The sequence below is a fragment of the Camelus dromedarius genome, unplaced genomic scaffold, assembly GCF_036321535.1.
Source record: "Camelus dromedarius isolate mCamDro1 unplaced genomic scaffold, mCamDro1.pat HAP1_SCAFFOLD_114, whole genome shotgun sequence".
NCBI lineage: Eukaryota > Metazoa > Chordata > Mammalia > Artiodactyla > Camelidae > Camelus > Camelus dromedarius.
The window spans coordinates 5,031,811-5,055,310 of NW_026989787.1; the positions used below are offsets into that span (position 1 = coordinate 5,031,811).

General features: G+C 42.6%; 3 long non-coding RNA genes across 3 annotated transcripts; all 3 read left to right on the top strand.

Moving 5' to 3' along the window:
* Nucleotides 1–460: 460 nt before the first annotated feature.
* On the top strand, nt 461–5,664 carry LOC135320702 (uncharacterized). The gene is made up of 3 exons (XR_010379968.1): nt 461–895; nt 4,166–4,238; nt 5,612–5,664. It is a non-coding gene; the product is annotated as an uncharacterized LOC135320702 (long non-coding RNA).
* Nucleotides 5,665–5,746: 82 nt separating this feature from the next.
* Nucleotides 5,747–10,948, top strand: LOC135320710 (uncharacterized). Its single transcript, XR_010379974.1, has 3 exons — nt 5,747–6,181; nt 9,451–9,523; nt 10,897–10,948. It is a non-coding gene; the product is annotated as an uncharacterized LOC135320710 (long non-coding RNA).
* Nucleotides 10,949–16,317: 5,369 nt separating this feature from the next.
* LOC135320715 (uncharacterized) lies at nt 16,318–21,510 on the top strand. The gene is made up of 3 exons (XR_010379977.1): nt 16,318–16,752; nt 20,023–20,095; nt 21,469–21,510. It is a non-coding gene; the product is annotated as an uncharacterized LOC135320715 (long non-coding RNA).
* The last annotated feature ends 1,990 nt before the right edge of the window (nt 21,511–23,500 follow it).

Consider the following 23,500-nt stretch of genomic DNA (forward strand, 5'->3'; position numbering starts at 1 on the left):
TTAGGCGAGAGTATTTGACCTTTCAGGAGTTCACTGTTGTTCACAGAGTGTGAAGATGGAGGAACTCTGATTCTAGGAGGGGCTTGCTCTTCTCCTACTGGCTTCATTGCAGCTCAGGTTCTGATCCTTTAAAATGGATGCCTGAGTGGAGGGGAGGGAAGAGCAAGTGCTTGATAGCAAGGCCCAAACCTGGGAAAAGGCTTCCCTGGGCTTGGTGCATTTTGGTCTGAATGGTTTGTAAATGCCCCTTGGGACCTGTGGATTCTCATGACCTCTTCCAAGAACATGAGCGCTTTTATCATCTCTGCCATCTCTTCTCTTTTAGACGTCAGGAATCTTGGAGCCGTTCTTGGAGCAGAGAATGGAGTGACTTTCTCAAGTGCACGTTGACACTCCGAATGTTTCTGCCAGTATCACAGAGGTTCAGTAGGTCTCATGAATGTCTTTCGAGCCTGGTATTCTCTAGAGATGTCTCCGTGCCGGTATTCTCCATTGTAGCGGAACAACTCTCATCAATATGTTCGCATCTCTCCTCAATCCGTGCAGCCAGCTTTTCTGCCAGCTTCTCTTCGTGTCTCCCATAAAGTCGACTTCAACAGGACTGGGCAAGTTTGAAAGTACCTCGGAGCCTCACCAGGAAGCTGATGACAAGCAGATCTTCCACTGTCTGCCCTCTCAGGTTCTGGAAACTTACCCGTGAACATAGGTCTTTGGGCAGCAGCATTATCTCGAACTTACACAGTGTCCCGAACAAAAGACCTAAGCCAATCTCCACAAAGGGCGGCAGCCCCTTCATCACACTGATCCACCCACAGAATTCTGCCCAGTTACCTTGGATCCACCAGCCACAACAAGCCTCGCGGTACACACCAAGATTCCACCTAGAATCCAACCGGTAACTGCCATCCCCAATGGTTGCTGAATATTGTCAGTGTTGGGGGAGGGGCTGCATCAAACGAGAGGTTCCTAAGTTAAATGTGATTCTATCCACTAGCGTGCCACTGTCCTTTTATCTGCCCTCTTCCCTTTGGTTCAGATCTGTATATACAGTACAAACGGAGGGAAGTGTGTCCATTTTTAGTTTATGGTTTCACACGTCTGGAAACTTTCTAACAGCTCACAGTACACAGAGACCCCACTAAAGGAAACTCATGTTTGTGTAATATCCATTCACTCAGAATACTTATCCGTCTTTTGCTTTCTGCTGAAACACCCACGCTCTCAGTAAATGGATCCACTTTTTTCATGGGGGCTGAAATTCCGAGAAATGAAACCAATCCCAATGTGCACTTTACTGTCTGTCTCGTTTGCTCTTAGTACAGTTTTGCAGAGCTACTTGTCTTTGTTATAGGCTTATGCCGTTTCTTCTCTACTTAGGCTAGAATATGGCATTTATTCTTGCTTTTGGAAGAATTGTAAGTCTATATCAAAGACTATGACCATATCTTATTCAAAATCGGCATTTGGGTTAGGTCACGATATGCTCTATTGAATCAATATTTATGAATATTAATGCACGCGTCTGTGTTCTGAATACAAGTGTGTTGAGTACATTTAAGCTGCGATACTGGGTCGGTGCGTGCTGAATGATCCTTGACATCACTTTGAGTAATTTGTTTTGAATACTCATGGTTTCTTTGGTATATGTCAGCCAACCGTATCCTTTTGGTGTCTGTTTGTTTGTTTGATTGTTTGTTTCCTTGTTGTTGGTTTTGCAAACACTTTAGGCCATGCATCACTCCGTTTGCTTCAATCAGAGATTCATATATGTGAATCACTTAAGATAGTGCTTAAAATAACCTATGATTTCATGCTACCCTCTCCCATCTTATGGCTTTGATGTCCTCCTTGCCTTCTTCTTGTTTCTTGTTTGTAACTCACGCTCTTCTTGCATTTCCAATAATGGTTTTTCTTATTTCCATTTCATCTTTCTACTTTTCTATTCAGGGTAGAATTCTCAATCTATCTTTTAGGATAAGTTTTGAACTGCTGAATTCTTTTAAGCTTTGCTGGTCTGTGAATTTCCCTAGCTCTGCCGTTATTAGAAATGGCAGTCATGTGGCATAGGCTACCCATGATTACAGCTTTTTCTCATTCAGGATATGGCCTATGTCCTTGCACTCCTCCCTGTTCTGCAATATTTCTGCCGAGATATGAGCTGAAACCCTTCTGGAGGTTCTGTTGTGACTAAATTGCTTTCCTCTAGATGCATTTTAAATCACTGGGGTGATCATGAACTTTGTTGATTTGAATTATAGAGCTGCAAGTAGGTCTATTGGGATTCCACCTCCTTTGGACGCTGTGTAGTTCCTGAAATCGTATAGATGATTCTTTCTTGTCTTTCAGAAAATTTCAGTATGACTTTTCTACAAATATCTTTTCAGGCTTTTTCTTGTTAATCTTGCTTTTCCATCTGGGACTCTTACGAATCATACTCTTTCATGCTTTGTCTTACCCTAGGCTTCAACAGCATTGTTTGCATTGGTTTGCATTTCTTTTTCTATGTCTTCTTCTGATCGAGGGATTTCTGTTCCCCTGTCTTCACAGTCTTTCACGAGTCCGTCTGCATTATCAAGTCTGCTTTGGACTGACTTTAGCCCTGGTATTGTCTCATCCTTGGGTTTTCTGGTATTATTTGGCTCGTTTTTAGAGTTTCTCTCCCCTTTCCCGGTATACTGCCTTTTGTGATTCTGAGACACTGTTGTACTTCATGTTTTCCTCACCTCAGTTTTCAATACTTGCTCTGGTAGCGTTTTACAGTCTAGATATTTGAAAGCTCATTTTTCAGGCCTTCAAAATCTTTGGAAGTGAAAATGGTACTTTCTCTTTCTTTTAATTTACTTCTTTACATCTACTTGTCATGTAATATCAGGTATCAAATATAGATTTCTAAGGCTTTGTTAAGTGAAAATTTTAGACCATTGTGTGTACAAAGTTCCATGATATTTCTGTGAGGACAATTTTCCCTAGGCATTGATGCCATCTCCTGTTCCTGTGTGTGTTGTCTGGTACATCTCTAATTGCTGGTGTTGCCTTTGTTGTGATGAGCACACCATATTATTTCAATTATTAAAACTTCGTTTTATTGCACTTACCTCACAATTCTGAAAGTGCAGAGTACACTTCCTCTTCTGGAAATGAAGCTTAAAGCTTTTCTGCTCGGCATTCTGCTGTACGTCATCTTGGAGTCTTTCCAAAACAGCAAACTGAGAGTGTGCTTGTGCTTTCTATTGCCATGGGAATGTCCCAATGTTACCAGTTCTTCCCAGAGCTTCTCTGTCTACAGAAACACCAGTGGAAACATATGTATGGATGTCATACATCAGGGCCTGCTGGAATGATCCCGCAGACCAATCTTTGTGTCCTCTGGGCAGAACCATGTCAGTGCCATCCAAAATGTAGCATCTGCATTTGGGAGATAATGCTGAAGGAAATGCTTCTACTTCTCACGTTGTGGACTTTGACCACTCTTCCTTGATCCCTCATCCTTGGGTCATGGGTGCACGAATCCAATCACAGAGTTGTACTGAGTTCTCCTCCTCAAACCAATCAGTAATCCCTGTCCAGGTTATGACTGTAGCAGATCCTAAAGCTTTTAATACTGATTTCAAACCCAAGGGACACTGAATCAGTCAGACCAGATGCACGGCTTCTCTAGTTGAGCCCCACACGTGCTCTATTGGCAAAATGCCAAATTGATCCTGGGCCTGCAAGATGCAGTGTATGTGGCCATGGCAAATATCGAAAAACTCAACCTCACACGCCAATGTGGTTGCTTCCTTACTGGGGTAACAGGTCGGTTTGCTCTCTTGATAGAACCCACCACAACCCACAACACACTCCAGATCCCTGAGACTCAGCGTGTGCCATTATCTGTAGCTCTATACCTCATTTTCCGCTGCCTCTGCTAGCTCAAATTTGGCAGATCGGATCTTGGTCTCAGAATCAATTGTGGGATATTTTGTGCAGATTTCTAGGAGTTATGTCAGCCAAGCATCTGCTGTGCACTCTTCTAACACTCAGCGTATTACCTACAGTCCCATGTGTGCTGTCTGCTTGAGAGTGTGCGTCCAAGTAAAACAGAGTTTCACCTTTGCTGCTCCATCTGCAGAGGTCAGATCCTGCACAGATTTCCATTCTCTACTTTGCCTTCTCCTGCTTCCAGGTTTTCTGAGGCCTCAGCCTGTCTTTGGAAGTAACAGACCACTCTTCGGAAAGTGTCCTGTGCCAAGAGCTGGGTGAGTGGAAGTTTACATTGCTGTGTACATGGGAGGGAGTGAGTGCAGGTTGCACTTGTTCTCTGCCAACTGGGCATCGATAAATCAACACTTTCCAGATGTAATTCACAGAAATGTGATGTTTGTTTAGCTCTGTTTTCTATAAAGCCTTGGTTGGAGGGATGGTCAGAAGACTCCAATTTTGACATTGTGTTGATAACAGAGTTGCAGTTTTTAAGAAGGTCAATAGAATTGATTTACATGTTTTGGGATTTATATGAAAATGAAGTTAGTGTTTGAAACGTACTAAATTTACCTAGAAGCCAGACTTGTCAATTTTTGTAACATTATGTCAGCTCTAAGAAAAATGTAGACAGATAGAAAGTAAAATTGCAGTCCAAAATGTTGAAGGGGACATGTCAACTCTTTAATGTTGAATCCTCCAACACCAACAGGAACCATGAAGTAACTATTGAAACCATGAAATAACCGAGAGCCAGGTTTTCCGTTGTGCATGTGGTGCCCTATAATCCCAATGACACATACTGGCCAAGGTTGGCATTTCAAGGGGTAACATTCCTCTCTAGGAAAGTACAAGAAAAACCAAACAAAATATATACATTTAGGCTTGATTCCAAAAGCACATACAGGCATTTTAGCTATGAGAACCCTGCTGCAGCTATGCTAGGCTATTGAAAAGCAGGTGTTCTTCTATCAGTGATGAGAACGCTTAATCATCCGATCATGTTGGGTAAAGCAATTTAACACAACCAAGTCTGCACCCCCAATATATCGTGCACCCGGTGCTTGGCTGAAGAGAAAGACGGTCCACCAAACCTGTGTCTTTAAAGGCTTTCACGACTTTTACAGTTCAGGTCACTATCTGACATAATATTTACCTATACTGTCTTGAAACACTGAGGCCTAGTACATATTCAAGTTCAGTCAAAGATTCCTCTCACTTACCACACTCCCTTCACCCCAGACAAGACATAAACCCAGCATTTGCTGAATCTAGGGGAAGGTCATCATTTCTTTGTTTGAGCTAATTATTCAATTCCTAACTAATTTAGGCGAGAGTATTTGACCTTTCAGGAGTTCACTGTTGTTCACAGAGTGTGAAGATGGAGGAACTCTGATTCTAGGAGGGGCTTGCTCTTCTCCTACTGGCTTCATTGCAGCTCAGGTTCTGATCCTTTAAAATGGATGCCTGAGTGGAGGGGAGGGAAGAGCAAGTGCTTGATAGCAAGGCCCAAACCTGGGAAAAGGCTTCCCTGGGCTTGGTGCATTTTGGTCTGAATGGTTTGTAAATGCCCCTTGGGACCTGTGGATTCTCATGACCTCTTCCAAGAACATGAGCGCTTTTATCATCTCTGCCATCTCTTCTCTTTTAGACGTCAGGAATCTTGGAGCCGTTCTTGGAGCAGAGAATGGAGTGACTTTCTCAAGTGCACGTTGACACTCCGAATGTTTCTGCCAGTATCACAGAGGTTCAGTAGGTCTCATGAATGTCTTTCGAGCCTGGTATTCTCTAGAGATGTCTCCGTGCCGGTATTCTCCATTGTAGCGGAACAACTCTCATCAATATGTTCGCATCTCTCCTCAATCCGTGCAGCCAGCTTTTCTGCCAGCTTCTCTTCGTGTCTCCCATAAAGTCGACTTCAACAGGACTGGGCAAGTTTGAAAGTACCTCGGAGCCTCACCAGGAAGCTGATGACAAGCAGATCTTCCACTGTCTGCCCTCTCAGGTTCTGGAAACTTACCCGTGAACTTAGGTCTTTGGGCAGCAGCATTATCTCGAACTTACACAGCGTCCCGAACAAAAGACCTAAGCCAATCTCCACAAAGGGCGGCAGCCCCTTCATCACACTGATCCACCCACAGAATTCTGCCCAGTTACCTTGGATCCACCAGCCACAACAAGCCTCGCGGTACACACCAAGATTCCACCTAGAATCCAACCGGTAACTGCCATCCCCAATGGTTGCTGAATATTGTCAGTGTTGGGGGAGGGGCTGCATCAAACGAGAGGTTCCTAAGTTAAATGTGATTCTATCCACTAGCGTGCCACTGTCCTTTTATCTGCCCTCTTCCCTTTGGTTCAGATCTGTATATACAGTACAAACGGAGGGAAGTGTGTCCATTTTTAGTTTATGGTTTCACACGTCTGGAAACTTTCTAACAGCTCACAGTACACAGAGACCCCACTAAAGGAAACTCATGTTTGTGTAATATCCATTCACTCAGAATACTTATCCGTCTTTTGCTTTCTGCTGAAACACCCACGCCTCAGTAAATGGATCCACTTTTTTCATGGGGGCTGAAATTCCGAGAAATGAAACCAATCCCAATGTGCACTTTACTGTCTGTCTCGTTTGCTCTTAGTACAGTTTTGCAGAGCTACTTGTCTTTGTTATAGGCTTATGCCGTTTCTTCTCTACTTAGGCTAGAATATGGCATTTATTCTTGCTTTTGGAAGAATTGTAAGTCTATATCAAAGACTATGACCATATCTTATTCAAAATCGGCATTTGGGTTAGGTCACGATATGCTCTATTGAATCAATATTTATGAATATTAATGCACGCGTCTGTGTTCTGAATACAAGTGTGTTGAGTACATTTAAGCTGCGATACTGGGTCGGTGCGTGCTGAATGATCCTTGACATCACTTTGAGTAATTTGTTTTGAATACTCATGGTTTCTTTGGTATATGTCAGCCAACCGTATCCTTTTGGTGTCTGTTTGTTTGTTTGATTGTTTGTTTCCTTGTTGTTGGTTTTGCAAACACTTTAGGCCATGCATCACTCCGTTTGCTTCAATCAGAGATTCATATATGTGAATCACTTAAGATAGTGCTTAAAATAACCTATGATTTCATGCTACCCTCTCCCATCTTATGGCTTTGATGTCCTCCTTGCCTTCTTCTTGTTTCTTGTTTGTAACTCACGCTCTTCTTGCATTTCCAATAATGGTTTTTCTTATTTCCATTTCATCTTTCTACTTTTCTATTCAGGGTAGAATTCTCAATCTATCTTTTAGGATAAGTTTTGAACTGCTGAATTCTTTTAAGCTTTGCTGGTCTGTGAATTTCCCTAGCTCTGCCGTTATTAGAAATGGCAGTCATGTGGCATAGGCTACCCATGATTACAGCTTTTTCTCATTCAGGATATGGCCTATGTCCTTGCACTCCTCCCTGTTCTGCAATATTTCTGCCGAGATATGAGCTGAAACCCTTCTGGAGGTTCTGTTGTGACTAAATTGCTTTCCTCTAGATGCATTTTAAATCACTGGGGTGATCATGAACTTTGTTGATTTGAATTATAGAGCTGCAAGTAGGTCTATTGGGATTCCACCTCCTTTGGACGCTGTGTAGTTCCTGAAATCGTATAGATGATTCTTTCTTGTCTTTCAGAAAATTTCAGTATGACTTTTCTACAAATATCTTTTCAGGCTTTTTCTTGTTAATCTTGCTTTTCCATCTGGGACTCTTACGAATCATACTCTTTCATGCTTTGTCTTACCCTAGGCTTCAACAGCATTGTTTGCATTGGTTTGCATTTCTTTTTCTATGTCTTCTTCTGATCGAGGGATTTCTGTTCCCCTGTCTTCACAGTCTTTCACGAGTCCGTCTGCATTATCAAGTCTGCTTTGGACTGACTTTAGCCCTGGTATTGTCTCATCCTTGGGTTTTCTGGTATTATTTGGCTCGTTTTTAGAGTTTCTCTCCCCTTTCCCGGTATACTGCCTTTTGTGATTCTGAGACACTGTTGTACTTCATGTTTTCCTCACCTCAGTTTTCAATACTTGCTCTGGTAGCGTTTTACAGTCTAGATATTTGAAAGCTCATTTTTCAGGCCTTCAAAATCTTTGGAAGTGAAAATGGTACTTTCTCTTTCTTTTAATTTACTTCTTTACATCTACTTGTCATGTAATATCAGGTATCAAATATAGATTTCTAAGGCTTTGTTAAGTGAAAATTTTAGACCATTGTGTGTACAAAGTTCCATGATATTTCTGTGAGGACAATTTTCCCTAGGCATTGATGCCATCTCCTGTTCCTGTGTGTGTTGTCTGGTACATCTCTAATTGCTGGTGTTGCCTTTGTTGTGATGAGCACACCATATTATTTCAATTATTAAAACTTCGTTTTATTGCACTTACCTCACAATTCTGAAAGTGCAGAGTACACTTCCTCTTCTGGAAATGAAGCTTAAAGCTTTTCTGCTCGGCATTCTGCTGTACGTCATCTTGGAGTCTTTCCAAAACAGCAAACTGAGAGTGTGCTTGTGCTTTCTATTGCCATGGGAATGTCCCAATGTTACCAGTTCTTCCCAGAGCTTCTCTGTCTACAGAAACACCAGTGGAAACATATGTATGGATGTCATACATCAGGGCCTGCTGGAATGATCCCGCAGACCAATCTTTGTGTCCTCTGGGCAGAACCATGTCAGTGCCATCCAAAATGTAGCATCTGCATTTGGGAGATAATGCTGAAGGAAATGCTTCTACTTCTCACGTTGTGGACTTTGACCACTCTTCCTTGATCCCTCATCCTTGGGTCATGGGTGCACGAATCCAATCACAGAGTTGTACTGAGTTCTCCTCCTCAAACCAATCAGTAATCCCTGTCCAGGTTATGACTGTAGCAGATCCTAAAGCTTTTAATACTGATTTCAAACCCAAGGGACACTGAATCAGTCAGACCAGATGCACGGCTTCTCTAGTTGAGCCCCACACGTGCTCTATTGGCAAAATGCCAAATTGATCCTGGGCCTGCAAGATGCAGTGTATGTGGCCATGGCAAATATCGAAAAACTCAACCTCACACGCCAATGTGGTTGCTTCCTTACTGGGGTAACAGGTCGGTTTGCTCTCTTGATAGAACCCACCACAACCCACAACACACTCCAGATCCCTGAGACTCAGCGTGTGCCATTATCTGTAGCTCTATACCTCATTTTCCGCTGCCTCTGCTAGCTCAAATTTGGCAGATCGGATCTTGGTCTCAGAATCAATTGTGGGATATTTTGTGCAGATTTCTAGGAGTTATGTCAGCCAAGCATCTGCTGTGCACTCTTCTAACACTCAGCGTATTACCTACAGTCCCATGTGTGCTGTCTGCTTGAGAGTGTGCGTCCAAGTAAAACAGAGTTTCACCTTTGCTGCTCCATCTGCAGAGGTCAGATCCTGCACAGATTTCCATTCTCTACTTTGCCTTCTCCTGCTTCCAGGTTTTCTGAGGCCTCAGCCTGTCTTTGGAAGTAACAGACCACTCTTCGGAAAGTGTCCTGTGCCAAGAGCTGGGTGAGTGGAAGTTTACATTGCTGTGTACATGGGAGGGAGTGAGTGCAGGTTGCACTTGTTCTCTGCCAACTGGGCATCGATAAATCAACACTTTCCAGATGTAATTCACAGAAATGTGATGTTTGTTTAGCTCTGTTTTCTATAAAGCCTTGGTTGGAGGGATGGTCAGAAGACTCCAATTTTGACATTGTGTTGATAACAGAGTTGCAGTTTTTAAGAAGGTCAATAGAATTGATTTACATGTTTTGGGATTTATATGAAAATGAAGTTAGTGTTTGAAACGTACTAAATTTACCTAGAAGCCAGACTTGTCAATTTTTGTAACATTATGTCAGCTCTAAGAAAAATGTAGACAGATAGAAAGTAAAATTGCAGTCCAAAATGTTGAAGGGGACATGTCAACTCTTTAATGTTGAATCCTCCAACACCAACAGGAACCATGAAGTAACTATTGAAACCATGAAATAACCGAGAGCCAGGTTTTCCGTTGTGCATGTGGTGCCCTATAAACCCAATGACACATACTGGCCAAGGTTGGCATTTCAAGGGGTAACATTCCTCTCTAGGAAAGTACAAGAAAAACCAAACAAAATATATACATTTAGGCTTGATTCCAAAAGCACATACAGGCATTTTAGCTATGAGAACCCTGCTGCAGCTATGCTAGGCTATTGAAAAGCAGGTGTTCTTCTATCAGTGATGAGAACGCTTAATCATCCGATCATGTTGGGTAAAGCAATTTAACACAACCAAGTCTGCACCCCCAATATATCGTGCACCCGGTGCTTGGCTGAAGAGAAAGACGGTCCACCAAACCTGTGTCTTTAAAGGCTTTCACGACTTTTACAGTTCAGGTCACTATCTGACATAATATTTACCTATACTGTCTTGAAACACTGAGGCCTAGTACATATTCAAGTTCAGTCAAAGATTCCTCTCACTTACCACACTCCCTTCACCCCAGACAAGACATAAACCCAGCATTTGCTGAATCTAGGGGAAGGTCATCATTTCTTTGTTTGAGCTAATTATTCAATTCCTAACTAATTTAGGCGAGAGTATTTGACCTTTCAGGAGTTCACTGTTGTTCACAGAGTGTGAAGATGGAGGAACTCTGATTCTAGGAGGGGCTTGCTCTTCTCCTACTGGCTTCATTGCAGCTCAGGTTCTGATCCTTTAAAATGGATGCCTGAGTGGAGGGGAGGGAAGAGCAAGTGCTTGATAGCAAGGCCCAAACCTGGGAAAAGGCTTCCCTGGGCTTGGTGCATTTTGGTCTGAATGGTTTGTAAATGCCCCTTGGGACCTGTGGATTCTCATGACCTCTTCCAAGAACATGAGCGCTTTTATCATCTCTGCCATCTCTTCTCTTTTAGACGTCAGGAATCTTGGAGCCGTTCTTGGAGCAGAGAATGGAGTGACTTTCTCAAGTGCACGTTGACACTCCGAATGTTTCTGCCAGTATCACAGAGGTTCAGTAGGTCTCATGAATGTCTTTCGAGCCTGGTATTCTCTAGAGATGTCTCCGTGCCGGTATTCTCCATTGTAGCGGAACAACTCTCATCAATATGTTCGCATCTCTCCTCAATCCGTGCAGCCAGCTTTTCTGCCAGCTTCTCTTCGTGTCTCCCATAAAGTCGACTTCAACAGGACTGGGCAAGTTTGAAAGTACCTCGGAGCCTCACCAGGAAGCTGATGACAAGCAGATCTTCCACTGTCTGCCCTCTCAGGTTCTGGAAACTTACCCGTGAACATAGGTCTTTGGGCAGCAGCATTATCTCGAACTTACACAGCGTCCCGAACAAAAGACCTAAGCCAATCTCCACAAAGGGCGGCAGCCCCTTCATCACACTGATCCACCCACAGAATTCTGCCCAGTTACCTTGGATCCACCAGCCACAACAAGCCTCGCGGTACACACCAAGATTCCACCTAGAATCCAACCGGTAACTGCCATCCCCAATGGTTGCTGAATATTGTCAGTGTTGGGGGAGGGGCTGCATCAAACGAGAGGTTCCTAAGTTAAATGTGATTCTATCCACTAGCGTGCCACTGTCCTTTTATCTGCCCTCTTCCCTTTGGTTCAGATCTGTATATACAGTACAAACGGAGGGAAGTGTGTCCATTTTTAGTTTATGGTTTCACACGTCTTGAAACTTTCTAACAGCTCACAGTACACAGAGACCCCACTAAAGGAAACTCATGTTTGTGTAATATCCATTCACTCAGAATACTTATCCGTCTTTTGCTTTCTGCTGAAACACCCACGCTCTCAGTAAATGGATCCACTTTTTTCATGGGGGCTGAAATTCCGAGAAATGAAACCAATCCCAATGTGCACTTTACTGTCTGTCTCGTTTGCTCTTAGTACAGTTTTGCAGAGCTACTTGTCTTTGTTATAGGCTTATGCCGTTTCTTCTCTACTTAGGCTAGAATATGGCATTTATTCTTGCTTTTGGAAGAATTGTAAGTCTATATCAAAGACTATGACCATATCTTATTCAAAATCGGCATTTGGGTTAGGTCACGATATGCTCTATTGAATCAATATTTATGAATATTAATGCACGCGTCTGTGTTCTGAATACAAGTGTGTTGAGTACATTTAAGCTGCGATACTGGGTCGGTGCGTGCTGAATGATCCTTGACATCACTTTGAGTAATTTGTTTTGAATACTCATGGTTTCTTTGGTATATGTCAGCCAACCGTATCCTTTTGGTGTCTGTTTGTTTGTTTGATTGTTTGTTTCCTTGTTGTTGGTTTTGCAAACACTTTAGGCCATGCATCACTCCGTTTGCTTCAATCAGAGATTCATATATGTGAATCACTTAAGATAGTGCTTAAAATAACCTATGATTTCATGCTACCCTCTCCCATCTTATGGCTTTGATGTCCTCCTTGCCTTCTTCTTGTTTCTTGTTTGTAACTCACGCTCTTCTTGCATTTCCAATAATGGTTTTTCTTATTTCCATTTCATCTTTCTACTTTTCTATTCAGGGTAGAATTCTCAATCTATCTTTTAGGATAAGTTTTGAACTGCTGAATTCTTTTAAGCTTTGCTGGTCTGTGAATTTCCCTAGCTCTGCCGTTATTAGAAATGGCAGTCATGTGGCATAGGCTACCCATGATTACAGCTTTTTCTCATTCAGGATATGGCCTATGTCCTTGCACTCCTCCCTGTTCTGCAATATTTCTGCCGAGATATGAGCTGAAACCCTTCTGGAGGTTCTGTTGTGACTAAATTGCTTTCCTCTAGATGCATTTTAAATCACTGGGGTGATCATGAACTTTGTTGATTTGAATTATAGAGCTGCAAGTAGGTCTATTGGGATTCCACCTCCTTTGGACGCTGTGTAGTTCCTGAAATCGTATAGATGATTCTTTCTTGTCTTTCAGAAAATTTCAGTATGACTTTTCTACAAATATCTTTTCAGGCTTTTTCTTGTTAATCTTGCTTTTCCATCTGGGACTCTTACGAATCATACTCTTTCATGCTTTGTCTTACCCTAGGCTTCAACAGCATTGTTTGCATTGGTTTGCATTTCTTTTTCTATGTCTTCTTCTGATCGAGGGATTTCTGTTCCCCTGTCTTCACAGTCTTTCACGAGTCCGTCTGCATTATCAAGTCTGCTTTGGACTGACTTTAGCCCTGGTATTGTCTCATCCTTGGGTTTTCTGGTATTATTTGGCTCGTTTTTAGAGTTTCTCTCCCCTTTCCCGGTATACTGCCTTTTGTGATTCTGAGACACTGTTGTACTTCATGTTTTCCTCACCTCAGTTTTCAATACTTGCTCTGGTAGCGTTTTACAGTCTAGATATTTGAAAGCTCATTTTTCAGGCCTTCAAAATCTTTGGAAGTGAAAATGGTACTTTCTCTTTCTTTTAATTTACTTCTTTACATCTACTTGTCATGTAATATCAGGTATCAAATATAGATTTCTAAGGCTTTGTTAAGTGAAAATTTTAGACCATTGTGTGTACAAAGTTCCATGATATTTCTGTGAGGACAATTTTCCCTAGGCATTGATGCCATCTCCTGTTCCTGTGTGTGTTGTCTGGTACATCTCTAATTGCTGGTGTTGCCTTTGTTGTGATGAGCACACCATATTATTTCAATTATTAAAACTTCGTTTTATTGCACTTACCTCACAATTCTGAAAGTGCAGAGTACACTTCCTCTTCTGGAAATGAAGCTTAAAGCTTTTCTGCTCGGCATTCTGCTGTACGTCATCTTGGAGTCTTTCCAAAACAGCAAACTGAGAGTGTGCTTGTGCTTTCTATTGCCATGGGAATGTCCCAATGTTACCAGTTCTTCCCAGAGCTTCTCTGTCTACAGAAACACCAGTGGAAACATATGTATGGATGTCATACATCAGGGCCTGCTGGAATGATCCCGCAGACCAATCTTTGTGTCCTCTGGGCAGAACCATGTCAGTGCCATCCAAAATGTAGCATCTGCATTTGGGAGATAATGCTGAAGGAAATGCTTCTACTTCTCACGTTGTGGACTTTGACCACTCTTCCTTGATCCCTCATCCTTGGGTCATGGGTGCACGAATCCAATCACAGAGTTGTACTGAGTTCTCCTCCTCAAACCAATCAGTAATCCCTGTCCAGGTTATGACTGTAGCAGATCCTAAAGCTTTTAATACTGATTTCAAACCCAAGGGACACTGAATCAGTCAGACCAGATGCACGGCTTCTCTAGTTGAGCCCCACACGTGCTCTATTGGCAAAATGCCAAATTGATCCTGGGCCTGCAAGATGCAGTGTATGTGGCCATGGCAAATATCGAAAAACTCAACCTCACACGCCAATGTGGTTGCTTCCTTACTGGGGTAACAGGTCGGTTTGCTCTCTTGATAGAACCCACCACAACCCACAACACACTCCAGATCCCTGAGACTCAGCGTGTGCCATTATCTGTAGCTCTATACCTCATTTTCCGCTGCCTCTGCTAGCTCAAATTTGGCAGATCGGATCTTGGTCTCAGAATCAATTGTGGGATATTTTGTGCAGATTTCTAGGAGTTATGTCAGCCAAGCATCTGCTGTGCACTCTTCTAACACTCAGCGTATTACCTACAGTCCCATGTGTGCTGTCTGCTTGAGAGTGTGCGTCCAAGTAAAACAGAGTTTCACCTTTGCTGCTCCATCTGCAGAGGTCAGATCCTGCACAGATTTCCATTCTCTACTTTGCCTTCTCCTGCTTCCAGGTTTTCTGAGGCCTCAGCCTGTCTTTGGAAGTAACAGACCACTCTTCGGAAAGTGTCCTGTGCCAAGAGCTGGGTGAGTGGAAGTTTACATTGCTGTGTACATGGGAGGGAGTGAGTGCAGGTTGCACTTGTTCTCTGCCAACTGGGCATCGATAAATCAACACTTTCCAGATGTAATTCACAGAAATGTGATGTTTGTTTAGCTCTGTTTTCTATAAAGCCTTGGTTGGAGGGATGGTCAGAAGACTCCAATTTTGACATTGTGTTGATAACAGAGTTGCAGTTTTTAAGAAGGTCAATAGAATTGATTTACATGTTTTGGGATTTATATGAAAATGAAGTTAGTGTTTGAAACGTACTAAATTTACCTAGAAGCCAGACTTGTCAATTTTTGTAACATTATGTCAGCTCTAAGAAAAATGTAGACAGATAGAAAGTAAAATTGCAGTCCAAAATGTTGAAGGGGACATGTCAACTCTTTAATGTTGAATCCTCCAACACCAACAGGAACCATGAAGTAACTATTGAAACCATGAAATAACCGAGAGCCAGGTTTTCCGTTGTGCATGTGGTGCCCTATAAACCCAATGACACATACTGGCCAAGGTTGGCATTTCAAGGGGTAACATTCCTCTCTAGGAAAGTACAAGAAAAACCAAACAAAATATATACATTTAGGCTTGATTCCAAAAGCACATACAGGCATTTTAGCTATGAGAACCCTGCTGCAGCTATGCTAGGCTATTGAAAAGCAGGTGTTCTTCTATCAGTGATGAGAACGCTTAATCATCCGATCATGTTGGGTAAAGCAATTTAACACAACCAAGTCTGCACCCCCAATATATCGTGCACCCGGTGCTTGGCTGAAGAGAAAGACGGTCCACCAAACCTGTGTCTTTAAAGGCTTTCACGACTTTTACAGTTCAGGTCACTATCTGACATAATATTTACCTATACTGTCTTGAAACACTGAGGCCTAGTACATATTCAAGTTCAGTCAAAGATTCCTCTCACTTACCACACTCCCTTCACCCCAGACAAGACATAAACCCAGCATTTGCTGAATCTAGGGGAAGGTCATCATTTCTTTGTTTGAGCTAATTATTCAATTCCTAACTAATTTAGGCGAGAGTATTTGACCTTTCAGGAGTTCACTGTTGTTCACAGTGTGTGAAGATGGAGGAACTGTGATTCTAGGAGGGGCTTGCTCTTCTCCTACTGGCTTCATTGCAGCTCAGGTTCTGATCCTTTAAAATGGATGCCTGAGTGGAGGGGAGGGAAGAGCAAGTGCTTGATAGCAAGGCCCAAACCTGGGAAAAGGCTTACCTGGGCTTGGTGCATTTTGGTCTGAATTGTTTGTAAATGCCCCTTGGGACCTGTGGATTCTCATGACCTCTTCCAAGAACATGAGCCCTTTTATCATCTCTGCCATCTCTTCTCTTTTAGACGTCAGGAATCGTGGAGCCGTTCTTGGAGCAGAGAATGGAGTGACTTTCTCAAGTGCACGTTGACACTCCGAATGTTTCTGCCAGTATCACAGAGGTTCAGTAGGTCTCATGAATGTCTTTCGAGCCTGGTATTCTCTAGAGATGTCTCCGTGCCGGTATTCTCCATTGTAGCGGAACAACTCTCATCAATATGTTCGCATCTCTCCTCAATCCGTGCAGCCAGCTTTTCTGCCAGCTTCTCTTCGTGTCTCCCATAAAGTCGACTTCAACAGGACTGGGCAAGTTTGAAAGTACCTCGGAGCCTCACCAGGAAGCTGATGACAAGCAGATCTTCCACTGTCTGCCCTCTCAGGTTCTGGAAACTTACCCGTGAACTTAGGTCTTTGGGCAGCAGCATTATCTCGAACTTACACAGCGTCCCGAACAAAAGACCTAAGCCAATCTCCACAAAGGGCGGCAGCCCCTTCATCACACTGATCCACCCACAGAATTCTGCCCAGTTACCTTGGATCCACCAGCCACAACAAGCCTCGCGGTACACACCAAGATTCCACCTAGAATCCAACCGGTAACTGCCATCCCCAATGGTTGCTGAATATTGTCAGTGTTGGGGGAGGGGCTGCATCAAACGAGAGGTTCCTAAGTTAAATGTGATTCTATCCACTAGCGTGCCACTGTCCTTTTATCTGCCCTCTTCCCTTTGGTTCAGATCTGTATATACAGTACAAACGGAGGGAAGTGTGTCCATTTTTAGTTTATGGTTTCACACGTCTGGAAACTTTCTAACAGCTCACAGTACACAGAGACCCCACTAAAGGAAACTCATGTTTGTGTAATATCCATTCACTCAGAATACTTATCCGTCTTTTGCTTTCTGCTGAAACACCCACGCTCTCAGTAAATGGATCCACTTTTTTCATGGGGGCTGAAATTCCGAGAAATGAAACCAATCCCAATGTGCACTTTACTGTCTGTCTCGTTTGCTCTTAGTACAGTTTTGCAGAGCTACTTGTCTTTGTTATAGGCTTATGCCGTTTCTTCTCTACTTAGGCTAGAATATGGCATTCATTCTTGCTGTTGGAAGAATTGTAAGTCTATATCACAGACTATGACCATATCTTATTCAAAATCGGCATTTGGGTTAGGTCACGATATGCTCTATTGAATCAATGTTTATGAATATTAATGCACGCGTCTGTGTTCTGAATACAAGTGTGTTGAGTACATTTAAGCTGCGATACTGGGTCGGTGCGTGCTGAATGATCCTTGACATCACTTTGAGTAATTTGTTTTGAATACTCATGGTTTCTTTGGTATATGTCAGCCAACCGTATCCTTTTGGTGTCTGTTTGTTTGTTTGATTGTTTGTTTCCTTGTTGTTGGTTTTGCAAACACTTTAGGCCATGCATCACTCCGTTTGCTTCAATCAGAGATTCATTTATGTGAATCACTTAAGATAGTGCTTAAAATAACCTATGATTTCATGCTACCCTCTCCCATCTTATGGCTTTGATGTCCTCCTTGCCTTCTTCTTGTTTCTTGTTTGTAACTCACGCTCTTCTTGCATTTCCAATACTGGTTTTTCTTATTTCCATTTCATCTTTCTACTTTTCTATTCAGGGTAGAATTCTCAATCTATCTTTTAGGATAAGTTTTGAACTGCTGAATTCTTTTAAGCTTTGCTGGTCTGTGAATTTCCCTAGCTCTGCCGTTATTAGAAATGGCAGTCATGTGGCATAGGCTACCCATGATTACAGCTTTTTCTCATTCAGGATATGGCCTATGTCCTTGCACTCCTCCCTGTTCTGCAATATTTCTGCCGAGATATGAGCTGAAACCCTTCTGGAGGTTCTGTTGTGACTAAATTGCTTTCCTCTAGATGCATTTTAAATCACTGGGGTGATCATGAACTTTGTTGATTTGAATTATAGAGCTGCAAGTAGGTCTATTGGGATTCCACCTCCTTTGGACGCTGTGTAGTTCCTGAAATCGTATAGATGATTCTTTCTTGTCTTTCAGAAAATTTCAGTATGACTTTTCTACAAATATCTTTTCAGGCTTTTTCTTGTTAATCTTGCTTTTCCATCTGGGACTCTTACGAATCATACTCTTTCATGCTTTGTCTTACCCTAGGCTTCAACAGCATTGTTTGCATTGGTTTGCATTTCTTTTTCTATGTCTTCTTCTGATCGAGGGATTTCTGTTCCCCTGTCTTCACAGTCTTTCACGAGTCCGTCTGCATTATCAAGTCTGCTTTGGACTGACTTTAGCCCTGGTATTGTCTCATCCTTGGGTTTTCTGGTATTATTTGGCTCGTTTTTAGAGTTTCTCTCCCCTTTCCCGGTATACTGCCTTTTGTGATTCTGAGACACTGTTGTACTTCATGTTTTCCTCACCTCAGTTTTCAATACTTGCTCTGGTAGCGTTTTACAGTCTAGATATTTGAAAGCTCATTTTTCAGGCCTTCAAAATCTTTGGAAGTGAAAATGGTACTTTCTCTTTCTTTTAATTTACTTCTTTACATCTACTTGTCATGTAATATCAGGTATCAAATATAGATTTCTAAGGCTTTGTTAAGTGAAAATTTTAGACCATTGTGTGTACAAAGTTCCATGATATTTCTGTGAGGACAATTTTCCCTAGGCATTGATGCCATCTCCTGTTCCTGTGTGTGTTGTCTGGTACATCTCTAATTGCTGGTGTTGCCTTTGTTGTGATGAGCACACCATATTATTTCAATTATTAAAACTTCGTTTTATTGCACTTACCTCACAATTCTGAAAGTGCAGAGTACACTTCCTCTTCTGGAAATGAAGCTTAAAGCTTTTCTGCTCGGCATTCTGCTGTACGTCATCTTGGAGTCTTTCCAAAACAGCAAACTGAGAGTGTGCTTGTGCTTTCTATTGCCATGGGAATGTCCCAATGGTACCAGTTCTTCCCAGAGCTTCTCTGTCTACAGAAACACCAGTGGAAACATATGTATGGATGTCATACATCAGGGCCTGCTGGAATGATCCCGCAGACCAATCTTTGTGTCCTCTGGGCAGAACCATGTCAGTGCCATCCAAAATGTAGCATCTGCATTTGGGAGATAATGCTGAAGGAAATGCTTCTACTTCTCACGTTGTGGACTTTGACCACTCTTCCTTGATCCCTCATCCTTGGGTCATGGGTGCACGAATCCAATCACAGAGTTGTACTGAGTTCTCCTCCTCAAACCAATCAGTAATCCCTGTCCAGGTTATGACTGTAGCAGATCCTAAAGCTTTTAATACTGATTTCAAACCCAAGGGACACTGAATCAGTCAGACCAGATGCACGGCTTCTCTAGTTGAGCCCCACACGTGCTCTATTGGCAAAATGCCAAATTGATCCTGGGCCTGCAAGATGCAGTGTATGTGGCCATGGCAAATATCGAAAAACTCAACCTCACACGCCAATGTGGTTGCTTCCTTACTGGGGTAACAGGTCGGTTTGCTCTCTTGATAGAACCCACCACAACCCACAACACACTCCAGATCCCTGAGACTCAGCGTGTGCCATTATCTGTAGCTCTATACCTCATTTTCCACTGCCTCTGCTAGCTCAAATTTGGCAGATCGGATCTTGGTCTCAGAATCAATTGTGGGATATTTTGTGCAGATTTCTAGGAGTTATGTCAGCCAAGCATCTGCTGTGCACTCTTCTAACACTCAGCGTATTACCTACAGTCCCATGTGTGCTGTCTGCTTGAGAGTGTGCGTCCAAGTAAAACAGAGTTTCACCTTTGCTGCTCCATCTGCAGAGGTCAGATCCTGCACAGATTTCCATTCTCTACTTTGCCTTCTCCTGCTTCCAGGTTTTCTGAGGCCTCAGCCTGTCTTTGGAAGTAACAGACCACTCTTCGGAAAGTGTCCTGTGCCAAGAGCTGGGTGAGTGGAAGTTTACATTGCTGTGTACATGGGAGGGAGTGAGTGCAGGTTGCACTTGTTCTCTGCCAACTGGGCATCGATAAATCAACACTTTCCAGATGTAATTCACAGAAATGTGATGTTTGTTTAGCTCTGTTTTCTATAAAGCCTTGGTTGGAGGGATGGTCAGAAGACTCCAATTTTGACATTGTGTTGATAACAGAGTTGCAGTTTTTAAGAAGGTCAATAGAATTGATTTACATGTTTTGGGATTTATATGAAAATGAAGTTAGTGTTTGAAACGTACTAAATTTACCTAGAAGCCAGACTTGTCAATTTTTGTAACATTATGTCAGCTCTAAGAAAAATGTAGACAGATAGAAAGTAAAATTGCAGTCCAAAATGTTGAAGGGGACATGTCAACTCTTTAATGTTGAATCCTCCAACACCAACAGGAACCATGAAGTAACTATTGAAACCATGAAATACCCGAGAGCCAGGTTTTCCGTTGTTCATGTGGTGCCCTATAATCCCAATGACACATACTGGCCAAGGTTGGCATTTCAAGGGGTAACATTCCTCTCTGGGAAAGTACAAGAAAAACCAAACAAAATATATACATTTAGGCTTGATTCCAAAAGCACATACAGGCATTTTAGCTATGAGAACCCTGCTGCAGCTATGCTAGGCTATTGAAAAGCAGGTGTTCTTCTATCAGTGATGAGAACGCTTAATCATCCGATCATGTTGGGTAAAGCAATTTAACACAACCAAGTCTGCACCCCCAATATATCGTGCACCCGGTGCTTGGCTGAAGAGAAAGACGGTCCACCAAACCTGTGTCTTTAAAGGCTTTCACGACTTTTACAGTTCAGGTCACTATCTGACATATTATTTACCTATACTGTCTTGAAACACTGAGGCCTAGTACGTATTCAAGTTCAGTCAAAGATTCCTCTCACTTACCACACTCCCTTCACCCCAGAGAAGACATAAACCCAGCATTTGCTGAATCTAGGGGAAGGTCATCATTTCTTTGTTTGAGCTAATTATTCAATTCCTAACTAATTTAGGCGAGAGTATTTGACCTTTCAGGAGTTCACTGTTGTTCACAGAGTGTGAAGATGGAGGGACTCTGATTCTAGGAGGGGCTTGCTCTTCTCCTATTGGCTTCATTGCAGCTCAGGTTCTGATCCTTTAAAATGGATGCCTGAGTGGAGGGGAGGGAAGAGCAAGTGCTTGATAGCAAGGCCCAAACCTGGGAAAAGGCTTACCTGGGCTTGGTGCATTTTGGTCTGAATGGTTTGTAAATGCCCCTTGGGACCTGTGGATTCTCATGACCTCTTCCAAGAACATGAGCCCTTTTATCATCTCTGCCATCTCTTCTCTTTTAGACGTCAGGAATCTTGGAGCCGTTCTTGGAGCAGAGAATGGAGTGACTTTCTCAAGTGCACGTTGACACTCCGAATGTTTCTGCCAGTATCACAGAGGTTCAGTAGGTCTCATGAATGTCTTTCGAGCCTGGTATTCTCTAGAGATGTCTCCGTGCCGGTATTCTCCATTGTAGCGGAACAACTCTCATCAATATGTTCGCATCTCTCCTCAATCCGTGCAGCCAGCTTTTCTGCCAGCTTCTCTTCGTGTCTCCCATAAAGTCGACTTCAACAGGACTGGGCAAGTTTGAAAGTACCTCGGAGCCTCACCAGGAAGCTGATGACAAGCAGATCTTCCACTGTCTGCCCTCTCAGGTTCTGGAAACTTACCCGTGAACTTAGGTCTTTGGGCAGCAGCATTATCTCGAACTTACACAGCGTCCCGAACAAAAGACCTAAGCCAATCTCCACAAAGGGCGGCAGCCCCTTCATCACACTGATCCACCCACAGAATTCTGCCCAGTTACCTTGGATCCACCAGCCACAACAAGCCTCGCGGTACACACCAAGATTCCACCTAGAATCCAACCGGTAACTGCCATCCCCAATGGTTGCTGAATATTGTCAGTGTTGGGGGAGGGGCTGCATCAAACGAGAGGTTCCTAAGTTAAATGTGATTCTATCCACTAGCGTGCCACTGTCCTTTTATCTGCCCTCTTCCCTTTGGTTCAGATCTGTATATACAGTACAAACGGAGGGAAGTGTGTCCATTTTTAGTTTATGGTTTCACACGTCTTGAAACTTTCTAACAGCTCACAGTACACAGAGACCCCACTAAAGGAAACTCATGTTTGTGTAATATCCATTCACTCAGAATACTTATCCGTCTTTTGCTTTCTGCTGAAACACCCACGCTCTCAGTAAATGGATCCACTTTTTTCATGGGGGCTGAAATTCCGAGAAATGAAACCAATCCCAATGTGCACTTTACTGTCTGTCTCGTTTGCTCTTAGTACAGTTTTGCAGAGCTACTTGTCTTTGTTATAGGCTTATGCCGTTTCTTCTCTACTTAGGCTAGAATATGGCATTCATTCTTGCTGTTGGAAGAATTGTAAGTCTATATCACAGACTATGACCATATCTTATTCAAAATCGGCATTTGGGTTAGGTCACGATATGCTCTATTGAATCAATGTTTATGAATATTAATGCACGCGTCTGTGTTCTGAATACAAGTGTGTTGAGTACATTTAAGCTGCGATACTGGGTCGGTGCGTGCTGAATGATCCTTGACATCACTTTGAGTAATTTGTTTTGAATACTCATGGTTTCTTTGGTATATGTCAGCCAACCGTATCCTTTTGGTGTCTGTTTGTTTGTTTGATTGTTTGTTTCCTTGTTGTTGGTTTTGCAAACACTTTAGGCCATGCATCACTCCGTTTGCTTCAATCAGAGATTCATTTATGTGAATCACTTAAGATAGTGCTTAAAATAACCTATGATTTCATGCTACCCTCTCCCATCTTATGGCTTTGATGTCCTCCTTGCCTTCTTCTTGTTTCTTGTTTGTAACTCACGCTCTTCTTGCATTTCCAATACTGGTTTTTCTTATTTCCATTTCATCTTTCTACTTTTCTATTCAGGGTAGAATTCTCAATCTATCTTTTAGGATAAGTTTTGAACTGCTGAATTCTTTTAAGCTTTGCTGGTCTGTGAATTTCCCTAGCTCTGCCGTTATTAGAAATGGCAGTCATGTGGCATAGGCTACCCATGATTACAGCTTTTTCTCATTCAGGATATGGCCTATGTCCTTGCACTCCTCCCTGTTCTGCAATATTTCTGCCGAGATATGAGCTGAAACCCTTCTGGAGGTTCTGTTGTGACTAAATTGCTTTCCTCTAGATGCATTTTAAATCACTGGGGTGATCATGAACTTTGTTGATTTGAATTATAGAGCTGCAAGTAGGTCTATTGGGATTCCACCTCCTTTGGACGCTGTGTAGTTCCTGAAATCGTATAGATGATTCTTTCTTGTCTTTCAGAAAATTTCAGT